The following is a 26,400-nucleotide window of genomic DNA, read 5'->3' on the forward strand; positions in this document are numbered from 1 at the left end:
AGGTAATAAACAATAGTGTAGTGACACACACACAGACAACAAAGGATGTGTGAGAGCTCCAGAGCCATCCGTACAGACACCTGTGGACACACTGCTGTGGAAACCACTTCAGATGTATGCCCAATGGGACGGGGAGCGAGACGAGACAGGACAGCGAGCGAACGGCCAGCTGTATAACTCCTCGTCTAGGCATCCTGGGCACAGCAGCAGACAAGTGTAAGACACAAAAACACAGCAAAGGTCCAACAAAAGACGGTGCACACAAAAAAACTACTGACAACAAGGGGCAGACACAGCAGAGAATATAAGGGAAAAGGAAACAAGAGACAGGAGAGGGCAATCAGCCGGTCAATCAGGGCAATCTGCACACACCCGCACGGCAAAATCAGCACTGATCACGAGCTGCAGAAGATGACAGGACAACACAGACAACAGGGAAGCCGATGGAGCACCCTGAACCAGCACAACATGGGTTTGGAACGACATGTGAGTGATAAAAAATATGACAGAATTGTAACTTTTGGGTGGACTATCCCTTTAACCCTTAGTCTTAATCTTTAGCGACCCAGGACGTCATTCATACCCTCCTCCAGTGGCGTGCACAGACCTCCTTCGGGGCAGGGGCGGAAGGACCCCTTTATTTATTTTTTAAATAAATCACCTGTATTTAAAGCAGTACCCGTCTGTCTGTTGTTTTTATATATTTTAATGACTTCCTCACAATTATTTGGAATATCTCACTCGATGGAGAGCAGCAGTAGGTCAGAGAGCCTCTCTTCATTACCAATGAAAATATGTTGATACAATACACATCAAACAAAAATAGGGAAATGATGATAATATTACAAAATATTATTTACTTTACCAAACAAAACAGAGAAATCAGGTAGGTAATTATGAGGAATTCATGTTTAGTTATGTTGATGTTATACATTTTATGTATGTATTCATTAAAGTGTTAGCTATCATGAAATCAGTAACACTTTACAATAAGGTTTCATTAGTTAAGTTTGTTAACATGAACTAATAATGAACTGCACTTCTACACCATTTATTAATCTTAGTTAATATTAATTTCAGCGGTCCGTGTACTTTTTGTTCATTTAATTTCCTGTTTGGAATGGAATAACGAGAAATGAAAACCAGCTCGTTTATTCGTTTTTTAGTTTAGTTTAAAAAACGAAAAATGAGATTTTGGCCCGATTTTTCATTTTTCGTTTGTGGTTTACAAATCGGTTTATGGGTTCAATATTTCATTTGCACATGTGGGCGGTGCTGAAACGCCCCTTTCATCTGATTGGTCAAAACGCTCCGCCTTCAGTAAGCTACGAGCCTTTCTTCTGTCAGGCAGAATAAGAGTCAGTACGAGTGCGGCACTGACAAATGTACTTTAATAAAATAATGTCTGAAACCACCACTCACTGTTAACTACGCACAATATTTGAAGCAGAAATATGTTGCTGGTCACGTAATTCGTGCTGCTGCAAGCAACCCCAATAATGTGAGCCACAGTATAGCCTATGACAGATTATTTTAGCATGATGTATTTCCCGTTGATAAATACAGTGCAAATAGTTCAGATATCTCTTTGGATAAAAGGGAAGTGGAAATAAAAATCAATAATAGGCTGAACTGTACCATGATAATATGTCCATAATATTAGATGTCCGTAGATGACATACCCATAACTGTTACATTAGAGTTAGGGGATAACACAGTTTGTACAGTATAGAAATCATTATGTCTAAAGTTCCCATTAAACATGAAAACCCAACAACCCAATGGGAATATATCCTTATTGTGTAAAACATCCAGAGGTGGACAGTAACAAAGTACATTTACACTTTCTGAGTATCTGTACTTTACTTGATTTTACTGTACTTGAAACTGATTTTCATTTTCAACGTTGGGTTTGGTCTTCTAAATGTGAATTTTGCCCTTGTTTTGGTGCACACTAGCTTATAGATAACAGTAAGGCAAACATATTCATACTAAAAGCCAAAAAACATTAAATCCCTCTGGAACTGTGTTCTAAAAATTAATTTGATATTGATATGAGGGTAGAAAGGCAGGCATAGATTCAGAGGCATAAGGTAGCCTACTTTAAGTATTACACACAACAATGCAACAATAAAAAAATAAAAATGTATTTTATTTTTTTTAGTAGGCTACATCTTAAAATATAGAGCTCATGGCAAATAAAAGTTCCAGATGGACAAACATTAAATGCAAAAACCAGTGTGAATAACAATATCTTAAAATAAACTGGAGAGCGGATACACAGATATGGCCTATTTATGAATGAAATTCATGCATTTATTTGTCATTTAAACTGATGCAAACAGGGAAAGAGAGTAGAAAACACTTATTATCCTGTCGCCCCCTCTAGTGGACAGCATTAAGTATTACGGCCTTCACTGCTCAGATAACGCAAGTCAAGGGATTTTTTGGGAAAGTAAGTCTGACCAGTTAGAAAAGATATAAGCGAGTCAGACCAGTCTGAAGGTCTGAGCTGAATTTGGTGAAGCATTAAAGTTCTAGGTGGAGTCAATTTCTCATAATAATAATAATAAATAATAATAATAATAATAATGTTCAAATATGCTGGCTTTCTTAAGCCAACATAATAAAGAAAACTCAGTATGTAATAAAATTGTATTAGTTTTATAATAAAACTAATAACATTTTAAAGGTAGCCTATGCCGTGCTCTTCAATTTACATGATTTTAATTAATCCCAAACCTGGTAATTTTGTCAGTATTAATGTACGTTCACTGATTCTAGCTTCTCTCTTTTCTGTCTCTTTCTTTTCATGTGAACTGAGTAGGCTACACATGCTTACATTCATAAATATACATTTTATTTCTATTCAATTTTCAAAATTATTTATAGCCTAGGCTATATAAAAGACGAGAGTGGTAGGCTACATGTTACGGACATATTATCATGATACAGTTCAGCCTATTATTGATTTTTATTTCCACTTCCCTTTTATCCAAAAAGACGGATCTATTTGCACTGTATTTATCAATGGGAAATACATTATGCTAAAATAATCTGTCATAGGCTATACTGTGGCTCACATTATTGGGGTTGCTTGCAGCAGCACGAATTACGTGACCAGCAACATACTTCTGCTTCAAATATTGTGCGTAACAGTGAGTGGTGGTTTCAGACATTATTTTATTAAAGTGCATTTGTCAGTGCCGCACTCGTACTGACTCTTATTCTGCCTGACAGAAAGAAAAGCTCGTAGCTTACTGAAGACGGAGCGTTTTGACCAATCAGATGAAAGGGGCGTTTAAGCACCGCCCACATGTGCAAATGAAATATTGAACCCATAAACCGATTTGTAAACCACAAACGAAAAATGAAAAATCGAGCCAAAATCTCATTTTTCGTTTTTTAAACTAAACTAAAAAACGAATAAACGAGCTGTTTTTCATTTCTCATTATTCCATTCCAAACAGGAAATGAAATGAACAAAAAGTACACGGACCTTCAGCATTTACTAAAACATTATTAAAATCAAAATTAGTTAATGCACTGACTGTGACATAACATTAACAAACAATTAAAAGTTGTATTATTATTAACTAAGATTAACAAATAGGCCCACAGTAGCCAAACAAATGTTTTGCTCATGATTAGTTAATGTTAGTTAATATGAATAATAAACAAATGAACCTTATTGTAAAGTGTACTATGAAATCAAAGATATAAATTCTTTACAATTTAGAGCTGGACATGGACTTAAAGGAACACTCCACCGTTTTTTTGAAATAGGGCTTATTCACATTCTTTCATACATTTAGATAGGTGGGTAAATGCATTTTTGTCTCAGTGCATGCATTGTTTTAGTTTGACAGGGTCGGCGCTAGCTTAGCTTAGCACAATGAATGGAATCCTTTGTTGCCAGCTAGCATGGCCTGAGTAAAAGTGATAAAAAAAATACTTCTTGTGGCCTGCGTATTCACAACGAGTACAAATAGCTATGCAGATTAACACTAGGCGATTTCCTAGGCAGATATTGACTTGGGACTATATTAGGGGGAAGCACAGGCGAAGCACGGCTACTTAGGCGAAGAACAGCTACTTGGGCGCCGAGATATCACGCAACACATGAAATCCCACGACTTCCGTCAACATACTGGCGCGAATAGTAGCTGCCTGGCTATTTTCCCAACAGTACATGAATGGTGATGAACATGGCTGATTTTGTGTGAGCCAGAACCATACTTATATGTACAAGAGTTTACAGAAAATGAGTGGAAATAGAACGACAGGCGGAGGTTGCGATCGCTCAACAGCCTGAAGACGTGAGGATGAGAGCCAACACGAATTGGTGGTGTGAATGTGGGGGAATATGCCAATCTATGCCGACTGAAATAGTGTCTGTGCTGTGGCGAGTGGGACAAGTTACTGCCATCGATGACCAGGCTCAACGCGTCAGATCAAGATGAGCGTGCCCGCAGTTGTGTCACAGCTACCGAGGATTTCACGGCGTTGATCCATCCGGCAGTACTTGATTTTTTTTTCCAGTGTGATAAAGTGAACTGGAAAAAACGCCCCACGCCGAATAGACCAAATGGCCAGCTGTCCACAGAGTAAGTGATTATTTTAAACATGACACATGTAGAGTAAACTGCTTGTAGCCTTCTCCTCATAGTAGCCTAGTTGTACTAAAACTCCTGAGTCAAAAGAACCAGGCTAACTCGGTGAGAGAAATAGCTAACTTAGCCCTCAGTCATTTCATTTTACAGGTAACGATAACAGCGAATTTTATTTTAGTTTGGTTGTTCATGCTAAACAGGTTGAATTCAACATGAGGTTACACTAGAGGAGGCTAACGTTATTTGAACCATAGTCTATATACAGCTTCTCAGCATCTATCTTACAACCGAATAAAGACACAGATTAACATAAGGAAGAGTAATAAAAGACAACTTACATGTGCACTTTGTTCTGCCTGTGCTTTGAAAATATATGGGATGGGAAAGCTGTGTTTCAGACGTAGTACCGTCTTTCTGGGCCCATATTCCATTTTTTCAAAGTAACTTAGTCCTCCGGTGCAAAATGCTCTTCGCAAACACGATACTGTTTAATTTTGTAGAGAGGCGTTGAAGTACAGATCTCCAGAGCAGCTAGCCATTTATTTCTCAGTTCCACATTCGATGGAATTCTGTGAAACATTACATTTGTGTATGTCCTTTGCTTGTTCTCACAACCTTTTGCTACGCAGGTAATTACCATGTTTGCTGTAACTGTAGCTGTAACTTCTCAAAAAAAAAAAAAAATCCAAAAGCGAAGACACTCGGTGCAGGTCACGTGTGTTGTTCTTCTTCTTCTGTGTTTTGACTCCTTGCACGCCGGTATGTTGACGGAAGTCGTGGGATTTCATGTGTTGCGTGATATCTCTGCGCCCAAGTAGCAGTGCTTCGCCTGTGCTTCCCCCTAATATAGTCCCAAGTCAATATCTGTCTAGGAAATCGCCTAGTGTTAATCTGCATAGCTATTTGTACTCGTTGTGAATACACAGGCCACAAGAAGTAATTACGTGGGTTTTTTTGTTTTTTTTATCACTTTTACTCAGGCCATGCTAACTGGCAACAAAGGATTCCATTCATTGTGCTAAGCTAAGCTAGCGCCGACCCTGTCAAACTAAAACAATGCATGCACTGAGACAAAAATGCATTTACCCACCTATCTAAATGTATGAAAGAATGTGAATAAGCCCTATTTCAAAAAACGGTGGAGTGTTCCTTTAAAATTTCCTTTCACTAACGTTAGCTGTATTTCCCCAAGCTAATAACACTTGCTATGGCCTTGGATAAAAACGAATGACGTCAGACTCAGAATGCGGCTGAAATTGAGTTATACTTTTATGATTGTTATGCATAACTCACATGCTACCGCAACTTTTACAGTAGCAGTAACAGTAACTTTTACTCGCGGCGAACTGCTGCGTATAGCGCTGCAAAGGAAACTCCGCCTACTACCACTTCACCTCCGCCAAATGCTTCCGCCAAAAAAAATATTAAATAATATTGATAAATAATTATTGTTAGTGGCAATGGTGTATAAGTGTATAAGTGTATTGTTATTTATTATAATATTTATTTTAATAATTATTAATATTTACATTTATCAGAGAGGGGCACAATACATTTTGAGACAAAAGGGACAGGGGCTTATCCCGTCAGAAGAATTGCGCGATAACTTCATTATTTATTTTTCCGTCTGTATCATCTCAGTGAGCTTTTGTTAGGTTTTACCCATGCGCAGTAAGGTGAATCAGGGTTCTCAAGTTTTATCAAAAGCTTGGAGTGAGATCATATGCAGTTAGGGGAGGAGCCCTAATGGAGTGTGTGTGTGTGTGTACACAAGAGTACACACTCAGTTTATGAAATGTGTTTTGTGTTGTAAGTGTTTGTTGCACATTTTGATGCCTTGATAACAGGGGTAGGGGGCTCCCACTTGAAGCACTGTAGCTCTTTAATGTAACTAGAAAGACTATTAATACAGTATAATATATAATTTAAAATAAAATGAAGAAATACATCTTCATTCCTTCCCATACCCACTAACATTTCCCTTAGTTCATGATTTCATGAACTTCTTCACTGAGAAAATAGAAAACATCAGAACCACAATTGTAAACGTTCAATCCTCAATCGCACCTTATAATTCAGCCTCAATTATCCCCCCGCAAGAACAATTACAGTGCTTTACAACTATAGAACAAAAAGAGTTAAATAAACTTATCACTTCATCTAAAACAACAACATGTTTATTAGATCCTATACCAACTAAACTACTGAAGGAAGTGTTACCTGTAGTGGAAGAGCCTCTCCTCAATATTATTAACTCGTCTTTATCTTTAGGTCATGTTCCAAGAACATTTAAACTGGCAGTTATAAAACCTCTCATTAAGAAACCACAATTAGATCATAATAATCTAGCAAATTATAGACCCATTTCAAATCTACCTTTTATGTCTAAAATACTAGAAAAAGTTGTGTCCACTCAACTGGGCTCTTTCTTGCAAGAAAATGACATCTATGAAAAGTTTCAGTCAGGATTCAGACCGCATCATAGCACTGAAACTGCCCTCGTTAAAATCACAAATGATTTACTCTTAGCTTCTGACCAAGGCTGCATCTCAATACTAGTTTTACTTGATCTTAGTGCTGCGTTCGATACTATAGATCATACAATACTCTTAGATCGACTACAAAATTATACTGGTGTTCAAGGACAAGCATTAAGCTGGTTTAGATCATACTTATCAGACCGCTACCATTTTGTCTATTTAAATGGAGAAAAATCGATCATAATTCCAGTAAACTATGGAGTGCCACAGGGATCTGTGTTGGGCCCTCTGTTATTCTCAATATATATGATACCACTTGGAAATATTATAAGGAAACATGGAATTAGTTTCCATTGTTATGCTGATGACACTCAAATATATATTTCATCACGGCCGGATGAAAACGCTAAATTATCCAAATTGACAGAGTGTGTTAAAGATATAAAAGATTGGATGACGCGTAATTTTCTTTTATTAAATCCAAGACAGAGGTAATACTTATCGGTTCAAAAAACCGCCCACAGAACCTCTCACAATACAACTTTAACATCGTAGGATGTCCTGTTACTTTATCCTCTACAGTAAAAGACCTGGGTGTTATACTCGATTGTAACCTGTCTTTTGAAAATCATATTTCGTATGTTACAAAAACAGCCTTTTTCCACCTTAGAAACATTGCTAAGCTACGTAATATGCTATCAGTTTCTGATGCAGAAAAGTTAGTTCATGCATTCATGACCTCGAGACTAGATTACTGTAATGCTTTATTAGCCGGTTGTCCTGCATCCTCAATAAACAAGCTACAGTTAGTCCAAAATGCCGCTGCTAGAGTTCTTACTAGATCAAGAAAATATGATCATATAACACCGATTTTATCATCACTACATTGGCTACCTATAAAGTTCCGTATTAATTATAAGGTATTGCTACTGACTTATAAAGCCCTAAACGGCTTAGCTCCAGTCTATTTAACGGATCTTCTAACGCCCTATAATCCATCGCGCTCTTTAAGATCAATAAATTCAAGGCTTTTGGTCATACCTAGGATATCCAGATCAACCAAAGGAGGGAGAGCATTTTCACATTTGGCTCCAAAACTCTGGAATAGCCTTCCTGATACTGTTCGTTGCTCTGACTCACTCTCCCAGTTTAAAACTAGATTAAAGACGCATCTTTTCAGCCAGGCATTCATATAATATTGTTAATCTCACAGTTTCAAACTACAATCCGGCCTCTAGTTCATAAATGCCAGAGGAGAACTGGCCCCCGACTGAGCCTGGGTTCTCCCAAGGTTTTTTTTTTCTCCATTAGGTCACCTGATGGAGTTTTAGGACACCATTAGGTCACTTGATGGAGTTTTTCGGTTCCTTGCCACTGTTGCCTTTGGCTTGCTCAGTTGGGGATATTTTGGGGATATTTAATTTTATTCTATCAATCAATAAATTCCACTAGAAACAAACTTTGTTGTATTATTTTATTTTAATACTGTGAAGCTGCTTTGATACAATCTGTATTGTGAAAAGCGCTATACAAATATACTTGATTTGATTTGATTCGATTTGATTTAGTTTCAGATAACATAAACTAGCCAAACTGAGCCAAAGCTTCTGGCCTGGTTGCAAAGTAGTTGTAGAGTTTTTGACAGCATCAATAATAATGTATACGATGGGCAATATATTAAATGTTCTAGCCTAAAAATGTTAGACGAGATTTCTTCCAACTTACCTTCTCCAACGTGTGTTCGCGCGATGTTGTTGGTTACCTAGTAACGAACGTACGGTGGCCGAGAATGTTCCGTCAAACCCGTGTGTTCGCGCATCTATGTTGCCTAGTAACGAACGCAATCTGGCCGAGATACGTGCTGGCGGCAGGAAACTTCACTTTGTGTGCCTGCGTCTCGTATACAACGTTACATAATGCTTGCAGGACAACTTGGTTGGCATTGCCTTTTCAGCGTGAGAAATACACGGTGTCGCGTGTGAGCGTGTGAACTGGTTGAATTGCGTACGGCCAATGCGTGAGACTTGAGAACCCTGGGTGAATTTAGTTTTTCAAAAGTTTCTCATCCACACTGAAATGTCGGAAAATGCCTGAAAACGCTAGTGTGGACTTTTTAAACGAAAACGCTCAAATGTATCCATATTACTGTAGACATAGCCTCACTTATAGTAAGTTACCAGAGGCAGAAAACAAAAGAATAGGAAGTATCATCAGCAAAACTTGAAATGGCTCAGTGATTTACTGCAGAGCAAGTACTGAATGCTATCAAATATAAGTGTCACTGTCACTTGATGGTGGATCTTTTGAAGAAGCTGTCAGCAATCAAAATATTCTCCTGTATTTGATCCTCTAATATCAGGATAGTTTTATATCATCACGACATGTAGAGATCCATCCATGTTCACTAAAGACCCAAATATGTAATAAAAATTAGTGAAACATTCATGTATTTAAGGGTAAAAATTATTTATTTATTTTTTTACCTGATCAGCAACCCTGTAAAGAACTTCCAGTAAATTAACTATGGAAAGGAAGGCACATTTTTCACTGAGCCAAATAAGCGAAATAAGTGTGTTTACTGGCCCCTTGAGGCACTTAAACATTTGCAACAGATTACATATTAATGAGCAACACAGAGCAGAGGAAGGAGTACAGTTGTTGCTCTAGCAGCTACACAGTAGATCAGATATGGAAATGGTATAGAAAAGTGGGGCTGGGGTAACTATGAGGACGCTAATGCAGTATAAAGTTGGTCTTTGGCTGAAAGGTCACCAGCCCAAACCACAGGATGATCTGCACATGATGTAATCCAGATTACCAGGTTACTAAAAGGCCCCTGGATTAACACTATAATGCTCTCTAATGCCCCTTTTAATGGAAGTAGCCTTTTCCTCAATCTTCTTCTGAGCTCACTGACCATATGAAATGGCTTCTTCAGATCAGAGTTTTTAAAAGTGATTTATCAGAGGCAGGAGGGCCAGCAAATATATTTACATGAATTTGCATTCTGTACTTAGAAATATAAAGATACACAACCAAGTAGCCTACATAGAAGCTATAATGTTATATTATAACATAATGCAAACAAAGCATTGTTTTCAAGTGGTTAAAAAAAGAAGCATCAAATATTGCCTAATATTTAAAAATTAAAACAATAAATAAATAAATAAAAAGAATTTAAATGATATTTAAATATATGTATTATTTAAATATATAAAGAATGCATTGCAACAAACATCTTAGAAATAAAAATTAAAAAAGGTAAACTCCAAGCACTACACTCAAACATTCGAGCAAAAAAGTGATATTAAATCATATTACTTCTTATTCATGTGTCACATGGAAATGTAAAGGTGATTACATTGTGAGAAATGGAAATGGAAAGTCAAGCTGCACAACTTCTCAAATGCTGTTCTTGTGGATATTTCATGCAGAAAATTAATACGCACAGTATACTAACTTATAGTAAAAATAGCATGATTCTAAACAGTAATGTTCGTTCCGTGTTTCTTTTTCCAGACATCAACAAAACAAAAGCTGCAGTGAATATTTAAAGATCTTTTTTTGGAGTTTTTCAACATGCATTAAAAAGAGATGAGTGTTTTATCAGCAGGATATGAAGAAAAAATAAAACAGCACACCAGCTAGATGAAAAGAGAGGTAAAAGGAGTGCTTGTCTTCTTTATTGAATTATTGATGCCCAAATCCACAGATTCACAGACTGTGTAGTTCCTGGCACAGTACACGCCATATCTGACCTGGCGTAACCGGAAATTCACATCTATCTATTGTCGTTTCTGGGTGTTTTAATGACTAGTCTGATACAGTCTAATTTATTGTTAACCTTTCCAGTCTGTTTGCACATACACTTTAATACACATACGCTCTTTATCTTCATATATAATTCAGTCTAAAAAAATGTTTTAACATAAATCTGCTGATAGCCTCTCACATGCAGATTACCTTGATGTCTGCAGTTGCATTATGAACCATGACTCTCCACTAAAAGGATCATCTGGATGAGAGACGAAGCATCTGCCAGTGCCAGTTTTAGCACTAATCCGATCTCAACTTCACCCGCAAATAGCCGAGAACTTGAGGTGAGAGTGAAAAGCCTCCTCCCTCATTCCATACCATCCATCGCTCCTCTTGCAACAAATGGATATGGTTTTATCCTGTGTCATTCCAAACACATGACAAAAGCTTTTGAGAACAACCTATACTTAGAAAACATATCTGAAGGATTGTTAAACTAGAAAAAGTGCTCATCTTAATATTCATTAAATCAGCAAGAAATTAAAATGTACTATATAACATATTCCTGGTTTGATTGTGCATGATTCATCAGTACATGTTTTTCCAAAGGAAAAAGTGTCTGCGTCCGAAAACTTAGGCAGGGCAGGCAATTACCTTGCAGGCAGCGTTTGTGCACAAACTGATTTTGGACAGACTTCTGAGGCAGAATAACGGTTTAATGATCTATAATAAAATAGAGAGAGCTTTGGTGATAACTAAGCTAATATTAATGTTCCACTTTATTTTGATCGTCCACTTTAGACATTCTACTAACTTTAAGTAACTATGCAACTACATGTAAACTAACTCTCATTAGAGTATTAGTAGACTGTAGTATACTGTTAGGTTATGGTTAGGCGTTAGGGTTCGGGTTAGTAGAATAATTTCACTTATAGTAGTTGCCAAGTTACTTATAGTCAGTAGAATGTCTATTGGGGGAGCATCAAAATAAAGTGTTAGCAGATATTAAGCAGCCAGTCTACTAATACTCCAATGACAGTTGTTGACATGTAGCTGCAAAGTTACTTATAGTTAGTAGAATGTCTAAAGTGGACTATCGAAATAAAGTGTTAGTAATATTAATAACTACAATACTTTCTCGCTAGAAATTACATCAAAAGTGGAAAACGTTGGTGAAAAACATATATTTTTACATACAAACTGACCACCAACTGCAACTTTCAGACGCCATCTTAATTTTTTTAGCTCAACTGTCACAGAATGGAACACACAGTATTGTGGGATATCGAATGCAGCGAAAGATTCAAAAAGCAATCAGATGAAGGTATCTCAGGAGACAGGAAGAGAAGCTAACATTGGATTCGGATGTGCCTTGATGCCTTCTTACCTTGGAATCCTCCGAAGGCAGCATTTTTAAGCTTTTGGATGCGGCCACTGTGAAATTACTTTTCAGTTGACATCATCAAGCCCTTCTATTTTCCCACTTGTCATATAGAGAGAACAATGATTTACACATCTGAATGGAATCATTTAGTCATAAAAGATAGCTTAGACTTTGGAGTTGTTCTGTTCCATAAAATGAAGGTTTATCAAATATGAAATACATATAAATTAAATACAAATTTCTATTGGTGCCATTTCATGCTGTGTTCGAAGTAAGTTCAAATTTAAATTTAAATTTAAATTCAGAAATGTAATTCTCAGTTCTATTATAATCTACCACACAGTAAAATGGAATTATATATTTTTAAAGAGATTTCTCTCTTTTATGTTAACCTATTGTTCACAGTCTGAGAAAATCAAACGGTGCTCAATGCTTGACAAGAATCTAAAATGGGTTTTGGTCAATAATCAGTTACATAATATAATATCTGTTAACCCAGCTAACAAAAATATGTTCTAAGAAAATTTTGCTAACTTTCCCATGAGTTATAATTAGTTACTTATTTTGGTTATACGAACATTGAGGGGACATTTGATCATTTTGCAAACATTATGAGAATGGTACTTTTGAATATTCTCTGAACATTTTGAAACATTTGAAAAACATTAGACCTAACCGTCCAACTAAAACCTTTCAGGAAAAAATAAATAAAGTTCCCATGTCGGTCACTTTCGAATGTTGTGTCGAAAACTCTTGAGAGCCTCAATCACCTCTGACGTATTCAGAAAAGGCCATTGGAATTGGCAAGTGAAATATTCGTGTCTGTCTATTTCCCGGACATCTAAAAAGGGCCAGCGTGCGTCACTTATTTAGCTTTGTAATAATCCTTTATAAGAGTATTGCACGGCGAATTGTGTGAATTTCCAATTTCTGGGTGCAGTCTATTCACATCTCCCTCGGACGGCCACGATCTTTGCCTTCAATGTTTGGGCCTTGCTTACACAAGACATCGTTCATGGATGGTTAATGTCCTCATTGTGAGAACATGGCCATTAGCAAGCTGCGCTTAGGGCTCTCGTTCTTTTACAAAAGACCCAGAGTCACTCACTTACATCCCGCCCTGGTCCTTCTACCTCCTGGTACGAGGTCTGTATTTATTCCCTCAAAATACTGCCACTCCCTTTCAGGGCATGTAAGTTTAGCTCATAGCTCATGGCGAGGGCTTACAACATTGCTGTCCAGGCTGTCTCCGCCCTGATGGCAATCCATGCTCTGGGTCGAGCAATATGTACACATTAGTGGTCCAGGAGCACCACTTCTGTTTTAACCTGACAGGGATGTGAGATACCGAGAAAGTCCCATCTCCCAAGATGGCCTGTTCAGTGACACTGTCAAGGATTTTGCACAGCAGTTCTCGACAGTTAAAAAGCAGACAGAGGCAATAAAACAATGCTTTACAGTGGACCTGGGACGGGCAACCCCTCCGGTGCAAGGACGGATTATGGCGATGATATGCCCTGGGCACGGATGTCTCAAAGGCCCCCTTCACCACATTTTTCGACGTTTTTTTCTAAATCGTACATATTTTACGAGTTGTCCAATTCGTATGAATTCATTCTGGGCACAGTATGCAATACCTGCTCTTCTTCTCTCATCTCCATCTCCTTCTCTCTTTCTTCTCTCAGTCTCTTTATCTTGACCTGTATATCTCCCCTTCCCAAAGCTGAGCTTTGATAGTCTTTGCAAACTGATTATTTTTGTCGGTCGCTTAAAAGTTCTATCTTAAAACAGCTGTTTTGCTTCTTATCTCGCACTTTATGACTGTTAACTGAAGCGTGAAGCGCGTCGGGCTGGAATTCACGCTCGGCTCGCGCTTCTGTTAACATAAAGCCCGCCTACTGTGATTTGATTGGTCATCTAGTCACTCGGTCATGTGTTTGAGAGTGCTGAAGCAGCTCAGATGAGAAGGTCGGTTATCGTTATCGTCGCGACTCGTGACTTTTAAAAAAGCTGGACATTGTTGGTAGCTTTTGTAGCAATTGAGCATCTTTTGCTTCTTTGTCCTTTTTTTGCTTTCTTTTCATTGATCCACTCGGTTGTGGTTTTAAACTCATTTTTGTTTTGTTTTTCGATGCATGACTTTATTACGCAATGATTTTCACTCGCCTCTAGATGTCCCTCTCAACAGCACAGCAATACATCAAAATTATTTATTTGATTTATTTACCAGTTAATACTTTGTTAATCGCATTATTCCACAATATTCAACACAATTTTACTGGAAAAAAATAAATAAATAAAACTTATTATTTGAAAAGAATATAAATTCGACAGGACCCCATGCTGGCCCAGTGCCCAGTAGGCCCATGTGTTAATCCGTGCCTGCTCCGGTGGAGGGACAGGAGGAGAGCATTCATTTCCTTTGGCCATACGCCACCAGGCAGACAGCTACCACACAGTCAGCAAAAGAGCAATTTCCTCTTTCCCTGGGTCACACACACAGTGCTCATCGTTCTCGTTATCAAGATGGCCAGGCATTGAACATTGGCAGCAGAGCCAGGATAGACATGAACACTTCGCCTCCTCACATTCTGCTGCACCAGGTCCGTTCTCAGGGTCAGGTAAGCGTGATGAGACATAAAAAGGCCCAGCTTCCTCGACCGTCAGCGGCCTCTTCCACAGCGGACCCCTGGAACAAGGTAAGCACTTCAGCACATTTTCCACCACGAACACCAAGGGATACGTGATCTCCCGGCATGGTGGACCTTGTTTCACAATACCGTGGTAACCCTGCCTTGGGTGTACCAGACATAGTTGTTTTAGTGCTGCTGGTACAGAGTTTGGACGCATGGCTAACTCTCGCTTGTGCTCCGAGGAGAGTGGAGACTCCATCCCCAGACAGTTCACCTCCCAAGAATCCTCACATTGTCCTCTGTGGTATTCCCTGACCGAGGCCCCCTCGGCACTTGCACACAGCTGGTCCAAGGGCTTGCGCAAGTACGCAAGGTTAGGGAGGACGCAGAACAGGTCCTTATGGTCGCACCTTATTGGCCTAATCAAACCTGGTTCTCAGAGCCAGAGGCGTTTCCAGCATTGAAGGACATCCGGGGCTTTTATACAAATACAGGAATCACTCAAAGAGGTTTTTTTTTTGCTGTCTTTCCTGCTAACTGCTTTTAACTCGCCAGAAAGTAACATTAGTTGATGTCAACGACTGTGCTAGCTCCTCCCCTACCTGCTGTATATTCAACAGAGAGGAAGAAACGGAGTAGCCCATAGGCTACCGACAGCAAAGAAACTTATTCTATAGGCTAGATTATTTTTAAGACCTATGTCTATTTTTACAGGCTGTGTGCAGTATGTGCAAAGCCAAAGCACAATAAAATAAGGCAACTTATGATTTTGGGGGTTTATATAGGCTATTGTCCGGTTTCATATTTGTCAGTCAACTTTTCAAAATACATTCGGGGCTACACTCAAAACATTCGGGGCTGAAGCCCTGGCAAAATCGGCTGATGCCACGTCTGCTCAGAGCTCACGCTGATGGCAGTGGCCCCTGCCTGGCGAATCCCCCTGAGGAAGGACCTTCTTTCTCAGCGACAGGGCACAATCTGGCACCTGCGCCCAGACCTTTGGAAACTTTCTGGATGGGTTCTCTAGACACAATCACTCAGGCTAGAGCACCCTCAGTGAGGCGACTGTATGCTTTGAAGTGGTGCCTATTTGTTGCTTTGTATTCTTGCCATTTTCTTCCTCCAAGAGGGCCTGGAGAGGCACCTTTCTGCCTCCACCTTGAAGGTGTACGTGGCTGCAATAGCACTGAATCACAACACCGGGGATGGCAGATCGGTAGTAAAACACGACCTGGGGCCGGCTTCACAAAACATTCTTAGGAATAAAATTATTCTTAGCTGCCAATAACAGGGGGGAAATGATCTTGATGGAAAAAACATGCAAGTATCATAAACTTTTGTTGATCAAAGAGCTTGTTTTTTGCGATAATCCAAAAGCCTAGGGAAAAATCCTATTGGGTTTTTGTCGAGGGAACCAGTGTGATGCTAACTGCCGGTTGGCCTACAAAGTGATATCATACCTGCACCACTCTATTGCTTTAAAATATAACATTTTGTGTAGAATTCAAATGTGTCCGGTTTTGTGGTCTGGCCGACTCGTGCGTATGATCCGCTCTGTGCCATCATGTTTCTGGACCGGAGCAGACTGTGGCAAGCTGTGGTGGTTTGCTAATGCAAACTCATTCCCCCGAATGGAAAGCATATTTACACTGTCTGAATCGTTCCCTTTTCCCTATATGGGCCATTCACCCATATAGAAAATAGTAATTCTGTAAACAAGTGACTGATTTCAGCTGCAGCTTCAGTGTCTATTTATAGTGTAGGAGGCGGGACGCTTCAGATTCTAGAGAGCATTTGATTGGACAGAAAATCTAATAAGTAGCTGAAGTGCAGAATGATCCAAATCATTGATACATATTGGCAGAAGTGATAGACTGTAGGTTTTGAATGCTTATCTCTTCTAAATACGACTTTTGTCATGGTTTTGTTGCACACAAGCTTATAGGTAACTTTAACATATTCATACTAAATGGCAAAAAAAATTAATTTTGATTTTCTGGGGACTTTAAGTCCACAAAACCATAGGGTGTCTCATTTGTCATTTTAGGTTTTGTAAGGGTGCTCGTGGTCACCCCGTTTGTGGCTGATACGTGCCCTCGATGTGCACTTTTGCTGAGGTCGAACTGAAACGAACTCCACAGCAGACTTCTTCCCGACAGTCAAAGCGGCGTTAAGTCACTGAAGTGTGAACTCAGAGGAAAATCGCGAGGGCCTTTGAAGCACACAATCTTTGCTGTTGATTTACAATAAGAAAACTAAACCACATCAATGTACATAATTGCAGCATGGCAGTTTGAGAGACCATAACAAAAACTGAAATATTAATTCAGAGGGAAACATGATGTAAATGTCATATTACTCAAGTACTGTCACTCAAATTATTCGCAGGAAAAATGGCAAGAATCTCATGGCATGAAAGAAAATGCAGGGGAAAACTTCAGGGCCTGAATCATAATCATTGTGCACTTTTGTTGCTGCATGAAAGCTCAGTTATGTGCACAGAGAACTAAATTTGTCCACAGAGGCCATATTCGAGAGGTTTATAAAAGCTTTTAAAAAATAATTAGCTCTGAGTCGTTCTTCTAAAACTCTGGTTTTTCATGCGGAGGGGCTTGTGGCATTAGTGGGATGTTTAATAATTCAGGTTTAGTCAAAGATGTTTTGTGCAGACTGTTACTTACCACTGCCACCTGCCACGCCTGGTGTATCTGAGTCATTATGAGTCAAACACTCTGCCTGCTGACTGCTGGTTCAGTTTGGCCTGGTGACAAAATCATTATCACTTCAATGCACTTTGCATACTACAAGCAGCATAAAACAAAAAAACAAGATGCAGAGAATTATGACATGACGTAAATTTCACACTTTGTAAGATTTTATCATAGTAAATTAAATCTTTTAAACCTGAATATTATCTTTGACCTATTATTTATTAAAGATATATATTATCTTTGTATATTATTTGTTTATTTTGTAAAAAATATGTTAAAGGGTGTTTTAATTACTTTATTTTTATGTTTTTTTAATTAGTAGGTTAGTTTAATTAGTTAGTTTAAAATTAGTTTGAAAGGTGGTACAACACCATCATGTATAAATACTTTACAATTTAAATAAATATTAGGCCTATTTATGTAACAGTTTTATTCTGTTTTGGTTTTGTTTGTTTGTTTCACCCTGATTACGTTCCTATTATATAAGTCCTATATGTTTCCTCAGTTCCTTTGTCCGTTATTGTTGACATATTTGGTAATCTCCTGAGTGTTCTGTTTGACTTAATTAAAGACTCTTTTGCTACTATTCCTTCGTCGTGTGCATAGCCGCAGGAACATATTTTATCAGGAGGGTGCTGGGGGCGGGGCTTAATGGGGCGGGGCTTGCTATTGCAGGGTGGAGCTGGTATGTATTTTAAATAAAATCCTAATATTAAACAGCCTAAACAAAAAGATGAACATACAAATGAATGAGGACAGTTATGTGAGAACGCTCAGAACTCATAATCAATTTTAAAAACACAGCACAAAAATCTGCATCTTACCTTATGATACACGCTCAGGAGTTAGTGCCGGTGTTGTGCCGAATTCTGACCCCCACCAAATTATTACCCCCTAGTATTAGTAGGTTTAGGATTAGTTGTGGGGGAGGGGTTAGGATTAGGGGTGGTGTAAGGATTAGGCAGTCAGGTATTGACTTCAACGAGGGGGGTAATAATTTGGCAGGGAGTCGAAAATTCGGCACGACACCTGTTCACACAGAATACATAATCTTTCAAAGCGAAAAGGCAAGACTCCAAACGAGGGCAGTCGAACGGGGGAAAAACGTAAGGTCTTGAGGCGTGTTTTAGTTTAACTTATTTTAATTTGAGTGCTGCGTTTTGAGAACGCTGTGTCATGCGCGAGACGCGAGCGCAACAGTTAAACACGGCTAGTGCGTTCACACTGAAAAACAATGGAAAAGTAGCAGAGTGGAATGGAAAAACACGTTCTGTGTGAACAGCCCCTAATGCCAAAGAATGCTTTAATCAAGTCATCTATATTTAATTATAAAACGGATAGTTCCGGTCCTTGATTCTGATTGGTTGAGCCGCGTTCGAAGCCGTTGTAAATTACTCAACAAACATACACCTGTGACCGCATTATATTAGTATTACTGCACAACTGCCGTTTGCGCTTCTTTGTTGCTGCATGTGTTGCTTGCAACCTCTTAGGAACTACATTGCTTGACGGAGGAATAAATGTGTCATAACGTTATATTTTTTGTTGCTAGTGTTTATTTTATGAATGAAATAAATATTAGAATGAATATTTTTATGTAGTAACCATTTTATAAAAGGCGCTCCGCTCTGCGTCGTGCCTAACAACACCCCTTAGCTGTTCTAAATTCACTGTAAATCACGGCTTCGCAGGGCTTATTGCTTTATTTTTTCAGCAACCTCTGAGTGAACATGCATTAAATGAGTGTCAAATGAGTTCTGAGCTGCTGGTCCTCAACCAGTGTCAGGTCACTCACCCCATGCGAGATCGGCTTTTGCCTTTTGATATATTAATTTATTTTAGAATCATAAAAACATATTCGACAACATATAAAAACGAAATAATCTTTAGAGTCATTTTATAAAGTTCTTAAAAACATGTTGAAATGCTAGCTGGATGCTCCGAAACGGCAGCCTCTCCATCACGGCCTGCAATCCCGAGGCAGCCACAGTGTTCGTCCCAGAACCAGAGCAGGCAACCATCAGAGCCATGGAGTCTATGTGCACTGCTCAGTCCATCCCAGAGCCAGGAGCGGACCTCTGCCTTATAGATCTGTGGTCCGCGAATCTAGTTTCCTCCAGAGTCTTCGCCTTCCACGCTGGTTCCGCCTGGTGATCTGGATCCTCCAGTGTTCCAGCCCAACTCTCTGGTCCAATTCCGCCGCTGGTTATGTCCAGTCCCCTGGATCCGTTGGCACCGCTGGTGTTGTCCAGCTCCTCGGCTCTGCCCCCGCCGCTAGCTCCATGTGTCTCGCCAGCTCCACCTCGGGCTTCCCGGCTGCACCTCAAGCCCCCATGCCCATGTCTCCACCTCGGCCTGTCAGCCCGACGGCTCCGCCCCGGCTCTGTGCTCCCTTGACTCCACGGTGGTCACTCCCTCCGCCGTCATCCCGGTCTGCCGAGCCCCCGTCTCCGCCTCAGTCCCGCAAGCCAGCAGCTCCACCTTGAACTTCCAGGCCGTGGATGTCACCCTGGTCCGTCGGCCGCTCTGTTCCACCGGATAGTCCATGCACCCTGGTTCCGCCTCCATCAGTTGGTCTCTGGGTTCTGCTTGAGCATTCTGCCAAAGCTCCAGCCTGGCTCTTACCACCAAGGTGTCTATCTCCACCAACTCCTTCTCTTCCCTGCCCATCACCAGATCCACACTTTCCTCCAGAGCTCCCTTCCTCCTCAGGTGGACTCGTTACGACGTGAGGACGCACCTTCCGGAAGGGAGGAGCCACTGTAACAGTTTCATTCTGTTTTGGTTTTGCTTGATCTGTTTTAGTTTACCTGTGTTCCTGATCATTAGATAATTAGTTCACACCAGTTCTGTTTCACCCTGATTACGTTCCTGTTATATAAGCCCTGTTTTCTCAGTTCCTTTGTGCGTTATTGTCGATGTAATCTCCTGAGTGTTCTGTTTGACTTAAAGGATTAGTTCACTTTCCAAAAAAAATTTTTGCTAATAATTTACTCACCCCGATGTCATCCAAGATAGCCATGTCTTTCTTTCTTCAGTCGAAAAGAAATAAAGGTTTTTGCGGAAAACATTCCAGGATTTGTCCAGGACATTCCAGGATGCAGAAAAGTTAGTTCATGCATTCATGACCTCGAGACTTGATTACTGTAATGCTTTATTAGCTGGTTGTCCTGCATCCTCAATAAACAAGCTACAGTTAGTCCAAAATGCAGCTGCTAGAGTTCTTACTAGGTCAAGGAAATATGATCATATAACACCAATTCTATCATCTTTACACTGGTTACCTATTAAGTTCCGTATCAATTACAAAGTATTACTACTGACCTATAAAGCCCTAAATGGTTTAGCTCCTGGGTATTTAACAGAACTTCTATCGCCCTACAATCCATCGCGCTCTTTAAGATCACTAAATTCGAGGCTTCTGGTCATTCCTAGGATATCTAAGTCCACTAAAGGAGGGAGGGCGTTTTCACATTTAGCTTCTAAACTGTGGAATGGCCTTCCTGATATTGTTCGAGGCTCAGACTCGCTGTCCCAGTTTAAAACTAGATTAAAGACGCATCTCTTTAGCCAAGTGTTCGCATAATACTACCTTTTACTACAGTTGAATCATATTGAATGCATTAATATTATGAACAGCAGCTATGCTAATTATTTCCCATCTGCTTTTCTGTCGTTATCTCGGGACGCTAGTTCCCGTACGTACGTCAGTTCCAGTTTGTATCCAGCCTCACATGGAACCTTCAGATGCCCCAACACCCGTGAAGAGACGACTCGACGCCTGTGAAGAGACGACTCAACGCTTGCGATATGTTATGCCCTAAATTAATACATGATTAACTAACTGTATTTCTGAAATGCACTTTCTGTAAAGCTGCTATACAAATAAATTTGAATTGAATTGAATTGAATTGAATTGATTTTTCTACACATTATGGACTTCAATGGCAACCAACGGTTTGAAGTAGGGGTGTCAAAATTTATCGTTTTTACAATGCATCGCGATGCAGACGAGGACGATTCGGTATCGGTTCAGTAATAGACCATAACCGATTATAATGTACTGATGCTTTTCTGACGTCATTTGTCGCGTACGTGCTTTGTCGCGGTAGCATACAATGGCAGAGGGAGGTGAGCTAACCACGTTAGCCGTTTTCACCCCGAGCTGTTAACGCCTGGCAGAGTCTGACTGCTTTTGTAACTGTTGTGGCAAAAATTCATTAAACAATCATCACCTGCGTAAGAGACACTCTGAAATTCAAATGATCATTAAAAAGTACTTTATTCTTGCAAGAAGGCCCAGTTGCCACACAGAAGTCACCAGTACAGTCTGTGAAACAAGTGCGACGACCAGGGGGAGGGCAGAGGAGCCTTTATACTGCTTTCAAGGTCTCCTGCTTACAGGCCCTTATCTAAACAAGGGAAGGTTTCTCTGCTAGTGATCTAATTCTGCTGAGTTTATTCTTACAAACTCACAAGTTCTAAATTGGACGGCCTCTGACCCTAGGGGTCAGAGCCCCTTTTCAATCTGCCTCCTCCTGATGTCTCACCTGTTTCTCAGTGTTTAAAACACACACACACACACATATAGTCATATGTTGGCAGACCACATACAGTCCAGCAAAGAGTCATTTCAATGTCTTACTGAAAGTCAATGAAAATCAATACTGTGAATCAATGAAAATCAAAATATCCCATAACAGTAACGGATGACAGAAACAGGATGTAAATGCAATAACGCTCTTTATTAGTACTCAGCACACTGATCAGAACATATAACACAGACGGCTGCCAACACAGCATGACAGGCGGACGGACAATGCGTGCATGAAACACAGGTTTAATCTTTGACACATGGAAGGCGGGATGAATTCTCCTGTACGCAGGAGGAAGTTTGAGTCAGACTGCCACCGGACTAATGATCTTGGTGACAGGAAACGGGCCGATGAATTTGGGAGCAAGTTTATTAGAAACGGAGCGGAGAGGAATGTTCTTGGTTGAAAGCCACACTTTTTGACCAACGACGTATACGGGAGGCTTCGACCGGTGGCGATCGGTTTTAGCCTTGGTGCGCGCCCCCACTTGGAGTAGAGTCTCACGGGCTCTAGTCCAAGTGCGGTGACACCTCTGGACGAAGGCGAGAGTGGAGGGGACCGCGACTTCGGATTCCGTACTGGCAAAAACTGGTGGCTGGTAACCTAAACTACATTCAAACGGAGTAAGGCCCGTGGATGACACTGGTAACGAATTGTGGGCGTACTCCACCATAGAAAGTTGTTGACTCCAGGAGGAAGGATTCTTGGAAACCAAACATCGCAACACTCTCTCCAGATCTTGGTTGGCTCTCTCCATTTGACCATTGCTTTGGGGATGAAACCCCGAAGAGAGACTGACAGTCGCCCCCAGTAATTTACAAAACTCTTGCCAAAATTTGGACACAAATTGGGGTCCCCTGTCGAAAACCACGTCCATCGGGAGGCCATGTAACCGAAAGACGTGATCTACGACAGTTACCGCTGTCTCCTTGGCGGAGGGTAATTTGGGCAAGGGAATAAAATGAGCCGCCTTCGAGAACCGGTCCACGACAGTCAAAACGACCATCTTGCCCTGGGAGGGCGGGAGGGCGGTAATAAAATCTAGCGCAATGTGGGACCAGGGTCTCGAAGGGACAGACAGCAGTTGGAGTAACCCATCCGGGGGTCGGTTGGAAGTTGTGGCGAGGGGGGCGTGGTTTTGCGAAGTCTGTAGCGGGAGAGAGGGGAGGGGGCCGAGCGGTGAGTAAGTAGGTCAAGTGCAGATGATGAACACCTGTGTCTGATTGCAGTAATTGGCGTGGAGAGACCGGATATAAACCAGCGCAACTGAGAGAGAGGGAGAGAGAGCTGGACTGGGACCTCGTGTGCTGCTGCTGGGAGGAGATCGTCTAAAGAGACTTTGAAATAGTGTTTTGTGTATGCTGTGCTTGACACGGTGAACGCGCTACGTGCGCACCTTTATTTTGTTCTGAGTATATGTTAAATAAATCGAGTGTCCCAGTCACGCCGACCCCTGTCTTCTTCCTTCCTACAATTACAAATATTGAACCTGGTTACAGAAGTCTTACCAGTGGCACAAACCGAGCAAGCCAAAACAAAACTGCGGATGTTGCGAGCCATTAATGGCCACCAGAATCGTTGCTTCACCAAAAAACTGGTGCGATTAACTCCTGGATGATATGCTATGCTGGAACAATGTCCCCACTGAATGACGTCGGACCGATACCCCTCTGGCACAAACAAACGATTCGGTGGGCAATCGGGCGGAGGCGTTACCCCTTCTAAGGCCTTTATGACCTTCAATTCGACCTCCCACCTGAGAGTGGAGACCACTAATGTCTCGGGTAAAATACACTCGGGAGTAGATGGGCGTTCGGATTGGTCAAAAATACGAGATAAAGAATCGGGTTTGATGTTCTTGGAACCCGGGCGGTACGAAAGAGAAAAGTCAAAACGTCCGAAAAAAAGTGCCCACCGAGCCTGCCTAGAGTTGAGTCTTTTGGCGGTTCTGATATATTCTAGGTTCTTATGATCGGTCCATACAATAAAAGGTACCCCTGACCCTTCTAACCAGTGACGCCATTCCTCCAGCGCTAACTTGACTGCCAACAATTCTCTGTTACCAATGTCATAATTACGCTCGGCAGGTGATAAACGATGAGACAAAAACGCGCAAGGATGCATCTTGTCGTCTGTGGAAGAACGTTGGGAAAGAACTGCTCCTACCCCCACCTCTGACGCGTCGACCTCCACCACGAACTGACGTGATGGATCAGGGGCAACGAGAATGGGAGCCGAAACGAAGCGGCTCTTGAGTTTGGCGAATACAGCTTCCGCTGTATCGGACCACCTGAACGTCATTCTGGGGGAGGTCAAGGCAGTCAGAGGTGCGGCTAGTTGGCTGAAATTGTGAATAAAAGGCAGATAAAAATTGGCAAACCCCAGAAACCTCTGTAGGGCCTTACGGGAATCTGGACTTGGCCAATCTATCACAGCCTTAACCTTGTCAGGATCCATACGCACTCCCTCAGACGAGATGATGTACCCTAGAAAAGGAACAGACTGTGCATGAAAAACGCATTTCTCCGCCTTGACAAAAAGCCCATTCTCTAGCAACCTCTGAAGCACTCGTCTGACGTGCTGAACGTGTTCCTGGAGAGAAGATGAAAAAATCAATATGTCATCCAGGTAGACATAAATTAACTGGTCAACCATATCTCTCAGCACGTCATTGACGAGTGCCTGGAAGACCGCTGGGGAGCTGGACAGCCCGAACAGCATGACCAAGTATTCAAAGTGCCCCCTGGGGGTATTGAACGCGGTCTTCCATTCATCACCCTTCCTTATGCGAACCAAATGATAAGCGTTACGTAAATCCAATTTTGTGAAGATGGATGCTCCCTGTAACCGCTCGAAGGCTGAAGACATCAACGGCAAAGGATAAGTATTCTTTACCGTGATGTTGTTCAACCCTCTGTAATCAATGCACGGTCGCAGAGACCCATCCTTCTTCCCCACAAAAAAGAACCCCGCCCCCGCTGGAGATGAGGAAGGTCTAATGAATTTGGATTCTAGAGAATCAGAAATATATTTCTCCATAGCCTCCCTCTCTGGAACAGAAAGTGAATATAACTTGCCTTTAGGTGGAGACTCACCTGGCACTAAGTCTATAGCACAGTCATAGGGACGATGTGGAGGAAGAGAAGCAGCACGAGACTTACTGAACACTTCTCTCAGGTCCTGGTACTCCCCGGGCACATTAGACAAATTCACCGCCTCCTCCTGGAAAACAGACACAGGTACAGACGAACACGCCGACACTAGACAAGACTCATGACACGTATTACTCCACATAGATTCAATTCAATTCAATTCAATTCAAATTTATTTGTATAGCGCTTTTTACAATACATATTGTTTCAAAGCAGCTTTACAGAAAGTGCATTTCAGAAATGTACATAGAAAAATACAGTTAGTTAATCATACATTAATTTAGGGCATAAACATATCGCCAGCGTCGAGTCGTCTCTTCACAGGCTTCGAGTCGTCTCTGCACGGGTGTGGGGGCATCTGTAGTTTCCATGGGAGGCTGGATACAAACTGGAGCTGACAATCTGTGTTTACCTCGGGACTAGCGTCCCGAGATAACAACAGAAAAGCAGATGGGAAATAATTAGCGTAGCTGCTGTTCATAACAATAATGCATTCAATCTGATTCAACTGTAGTATAAAAGGTAAGTATTATGTGAATGCTTGGCTAAAGAAATGCGTCTTTAATCTAGTTTTAAACTGGGACAGCGAGTCTGAGCCTCGAACAATATCAGGAAGGCCATTCCACAGTTTAGGAGCTAAATGTGAAAATGCCCTCCCTCCTTTAGTGGACTTAGATATCCTAGGAATGACCAGAAGCCTCGAATTTAGTGATCTTAAAGAGCGCGATGGATTGTAGGGCGTTAGAAGTTCCGTTAAATACCCAGGAGCTAAACCATTTAGGGCTTTATAGGTCATTAGTAATACTTTGTAATTGATACGGAACTTTATAGGTAACCAATGTAGAGATGATAGAATTGGTGTTATATGATCATATTTTCTTGACCTAGTAAGAACTCTAGCAGCTGCATTTTGTACTAACTGTAGCTTGTTTACAGAATTGTGACCCCAATCGACTCTGGGATTATGTTGTGTAAGCCAGGGGTGACCGAGTACGACAGGTGCGAGGGGTGAGTTCATGAGGAGGAATGTTATTGTCTCAGTGTGGTTGCCAGATGTGATGAGAGTGATGGGTTCA

General features: G+C 40.9%; 1 long non-coding RNA gene across 1 annotated transcript; it reads right to left on the reverse strand.

The window, feature by feature from the left end:
- Nucleotides 1-26,400, reverse strand: LOC311089261. Its single transcript, XR_014607661.1, has 4 exons — nt 25,599-26,400; nt 25,334-25,394; nt 17,548-17,627; nt 1-194 (listed from the first exon to the last, which is right to left on the reverse strand). It is a non-coding gene; the product is annotated as an uncharacterized lncRNA (long non-coding RNA).

Source organism: Abramis brama, assembly GCF_963993115.1.
Source record: "Abramis brama genome assembly, chromosome: 9".
Lineage (NCBI taxonomy): Eukaryota > Metazoa > Chordata > Actinopteri > Cypriniformes > Leuciscidae > Abramis > Abramis brama.